Source organism: Camelina sativa, chromosome 3 (genome assembly GCF_000633955.1).
Source record: "Camelina sativa cultivar DH55 chromosome 3, Cs, whole genome shotgun sequence".
Lineage (NCBI taxonomy): Eukaryota > Viridiplantae > Streptophyta > Magnoliopsida > Brassicales > Brassicaceae > Camelina > Camelina sativa.
The window spans coordinates 25,567,599-25,572,189 of record NC_025687.1 but is presented as its reverse complement, the minus strand read 5'-3'; the positions used below and the strand labels follow the sequence as shown (position 1 = coordinate 25,572,189).

At 38.2% G+C, this 4,591-nt stretch overlaps 1 long non-coding RNA gene across 1 annotated transcript; it reads right to left on the bottom strand.

Moving 5' to 3' along the window:
• LOC104778098 lies at positions 40 to 473 on the bottom strand. The gene is made up of 3 exons (XR_002037571.1): positions 355 to 473; positions 146 to 274; positions 40 to 54 (listed from the first exon to the last, which is right to left on the bottom strand). It is a non-coding gene; the product is annotated as an uncharacterized LOC104778098 (long non-coding RNA).

The window sequence follows — 4,591 nt, the reverse complement described above, 5'->3', positions numbered from 1 at the left end:
AAGAAAGTCAACTGTTGCATTGCACATGCTCACGCTTGCTTGCGTTGTGATAACCTGAGAAAACATTCGACTCGCGTTTAAAAGTTCGATCTCGAGAGAGGAAAGGAAGACAAAAGTCTCAGACTAATTAATGAAGATCACTGACCTGCTCAATTCTTTTCTTAATTTGCGCAAAACTTGTAGGTGAAAGGGCTCGGAATGTGCCACCGATAGTAACAAAGTCAGGAATGACATTAAAGGCATCACTGCCTTCAAATTTAGCAACTGTAACCACCTGTAAGCACTCAAAATCAACTCACATGCTATATAATATGAATGCCTTGAAGAGCCAAAGATAATAAAAAAAAACTATACCTGCGAGTCTAAAGGATCTGCCTCTCGCGAAACGAGTTGTTGTAAGCTTTGAATAACATTTGAAGCTGCCAAAACTGGATCTATGGCGAATTGAGGAAGAGCCGCATGACCTCCTTTCCCACTTATCTTAGCTTTGAATTGTCCACTACCAGCCATGAATAGACCCTCTCTTGAGCTCAGTTTACCTAACCCTAATAGATTCGAAACATGTAATCCAAAGATTGCTTCCACATTCTTTAATACTCCAGCTTCCACGATTTTTTTTCCACCTGCTCCTCCTTCCTCCGCTGGTTGGAAAACAAGAATCACTGTACCCTGATGAACAAAATGTCCAAACAAGTGTTAAGAAACAAAACAACATCGATATATATTTTCGAAAGATATCCAAAATAAAAGGATAAAAACAGTACACCACTAAACCTGTAGCTCGTCTTCGTGTTCTTTGAGCAATTTTGCAGCACCGAGGAGCATTGTAGTATGACCGTCATGTCCACAAGCGTGCATCTTCCCTTGAACCTTACTCATGTGTTCCCATTCTACCATTTCCTACACAATCCAACATAATCCAACCAATACCACTAAGAAAATTACATATAATATATATATCTAAGAAAACCGAATCCGGCAGAGAAGTGAACACAACAAATCTTTTACATGATATTACAGAGACATGTAACCATAAATAATCATGAATAAGAGACAGAACAATGCAAAGTATCCAACACTAATAAAAAGCCACAAGAGATTTCCATGAGAAGATGAGAAACCAAGTCAAATCCGTAAGTGTATGTGGGCAAGCTCAAGTTGAATATGAAGTTCAGGAAGCTGTACAAAATATGTCTGCACAAGCTTCTGTCTCGGCACAGGCGTCTGATGTATGCACAAGCTTCTGTCTCGGCACAGGCATCTGATAAAAGAGCATTAGAGGTCTGTTGACTTTGTTTGTATGTCTTGGTTTTGAAGATTTATGAAGATATACTTAAGGCACGTTTTGGGATATTACTTGGAGGTAAAGCACGAAGAAAAAGGAAGCTTGAAGATATTTAGAAGATTTAATGGAAAAAAGAAATATTCGTTTAACAAAGAATAAAGTTAAATGGAATATTTCTTCTTGATTTTAGGAAAGTTGTTAACCTTGGGAGAGGCACGAAATCCCTTAAATATAGAGGGTCTAGGACTTAGAAACTTATCTCTTTAGAACGTGAAAAAGAGAGGAAAAACCTTGTAAGCCTTTTGGCATCTTTGGGGGAAAAGGGTGAGGGTTTTTGTTTCTAAGTGAGAGTCCTGGGTGTAGATCAGTGTTTTTGATTTTAGGGATCTCTTAGTGGGTTGGGAATAGATTAAGAACAAGCTAAGAAAAGATCTTAGGTTTGTGTAAGTCCAATATTGAGCACTAACTGTAATTGTGCTCAAGAAGTATTACCAACAAAGTTTGAGGACGTAGGCATTTGCTGAACCTTGTTAAAAATTGTGTGTCTCTTGTCTCTTCTACACTAACAAGTGGTATCAGAGCATGCATCTGTGCAAAGTCTGACTCAACAAACGGGTGAAGATATTGGGAAGAAGAACATGGAGGCACAATCGATGTTATTCATGTCAAAAGACTTATTGGTGTTAGATCCAGATTATTATGGGATGTGGAAGGTGTTGATGATGCATAGAATTAATGGAATTCATGAAGATGCATGGACAGCAGTCGAACTTGGATGGGAGTCGCCGAAACAGACTGTTGTTGATTCTGACGGAAATCAGGTGGTTGTTCCAAAACCCAACACAGAGTGGTCAAAATCTGACAAAGCTTTGTCCAGATTTAATTATGTGGCACTTTCAGCAATATTTGGTGGCGTTCGCAGGGATCAGTTCTCATTGATTCAAGATTGTACATCTGCTAAAGAGGCTTGGGAAATTCTGCAAACTATTTTTGAAGGTACAACAAGTGTGAAAAGCACAAGGTTAGATATTCTTGCTTCTGAGTTTGAGAACCTAAGGATGTATAAGTTCGAGAACATTACTGCTTTTAGTGGTAGAATTTATGCTATTGCGAATGAAGCTAGAGCTCTTGGAAAGAAATACAAAAACAGGAAGTTGGTCAAGAAACTGTGGAGGGGTTTAGCTCATAGATATCATCCTGTGAAAATTGTGATGGATGTTGCTCTTGATATAGACAATATGTCTTTTAAGGAGGTAACAAGTAGATTGCTAAACTATGAGTTGCAAAACTTATCGTCTGATGTAGGTAAGAACACACAAGGAATTGATGTTTTCTCAGTCTGTGATAGTGAAGAGAACACAATGGCTAGTAAAACAGGAGAACTTAAGAGTTTTGTGGTGCATAAAGGATGCAAGAGTTTGAAGATTATAGGAGAACAGAAAAGGAATAAGGTTCAGTGTCATGGTTGTCAGGGCTTTGGTCATTTTAAATTAGATTGTCCTTCAGTGAGGAAGAAAGGGTTCAAGAGTCTGCATTTGCCAAAAAGGAAGAAAAACACACAAAAGCCTCAAACAAACAAGTCAAAGTTTGTTGCACTTTGTNCAAAACCCAACACAGAGTGGTCAAAATCTGACAAAGCTTTGTCCAGATTTAATTATGTGGCACTTTCAGCAATATTTGGTGGCGTTCGCAGGGATCAGTTCTCATTGATTCAAGGTTGTACATCTGCTAAAGAGGCTTGGGAGATTCTGCAAACTATCTTTGAAGGTACAACAAGTGTGAAACGCACAAGGTTAGATATTCTTGCTTCTGAGTTTGAGAACCTAAGGATGTATGAGTTCGAGAACATTACTGCTTTTAGTGGTAGAATTTATGCTATTGCGAATGAAGCTAGAGCTCTTGGAAAGAATTACAAAAACAGGAAGTTGGTCAAGAAACTGTGGAGGGGTTTAGCTCATAGATATCATCCTGTAAAAATTGCGATGGATGTTGCTCTTGATATAGACAATATGTCTTTTCAGGAGGTAACAAGTAGATTGCTAAACTATGAGTTGCAATACTTATCGTCTGATGTAGGTAAGAACACACAAGGAATTGATGTTTTCTCAGTCTAGTGAAGAGAATGCAATGGCTAATAAAATAGGAGAACTTAAGAGTTTTGTGGTGCATAAAGGACAAAAGAGTTTGAAGATCATAGGAGAACAGAAAAGGAATAAGGTTCAGTGTCATGGTTGTCAGGGCTTTGGTCATTTTAAATCAGATTGTCCTTCAGTGAGGAAGAAAGGGTTCAAGAGTCTGCATTCGCCAAAAAGGAAGAAAAACACACAAAAGCCTCAAACAAACAAGTCAAAGTTTGTTGCACTTTGTTGCTCAACGAAACTTGCTGCTGATAAGTTGGAACTGAAGTCTGATAATGGAACAATTTGTTGTACGGATCAGGACTCTGAGCCAGCAGAAGAAGAACTTAAATTGTTGTTGAATGATCAAATCAACACTCTGAGGAAAGATCTGATACAAAGGGAAAAGGAAAATCAGAGGCTTGTCACAGAGAAGGATGATTAGTTAAGCAAAATTTGNTCAGCAATATTTGGTGGCGTTCGCAGGGATCAGTTCTCATTGATTCAAGATTGTACATCTGCTAAAGAGGCTTGGGAAATTCTGCAAACTATTTTTGAAGGTACAACAAGTGTGAAAAGCACAAGGTTAGATATTCTTGCTTCTGAGTTTGAGAACCTAAGGATGTATAAGTTCGAGAACATTACTGCTTTTAGTGGTAGAATTTATGCTATTGCGAATGAAGCTAGAGCTCTTGGAAAGAAATACAAAAACAGGAAGTTGGTCAAGAAACTGTGGAGGGGTTTAGCTCATAGATATCATCCTGTGAAAATTGTGATGGATGTTGCTCTTGATATAGACAATATGTCTTTTAAGGAGGTAACAAGTAGATTGCTAAACTATGAGTTGCAATACTTATCGTCTGATGTAGGTAAGAACACACAAGGAATTGATGTTTTCTCAGTCTGTGATAGTGAAGAGAACACAATGGCTAGTAAAACAGGAGAACTTAAGAGTTTTGTGGTGCATAAAGGATGCAAGAGTTTGAAGATTATAGGAGAACAGAAAAGGAATAAGGTTCAGTGTCATGGTTGTCAGGGCTTTGGTCATTTTAAATTAGATTGTCCTTCAGTGAGGAAGAAAGGGTTCAAGAGTCTGCATTTGCCAAAAAGGAAGAAAAACACACAAAAGCCTCAAACAAACAAGTCAAAGTTTGTTGCACTTTGTTTCTCAACGAAACTTGCTGCTGAT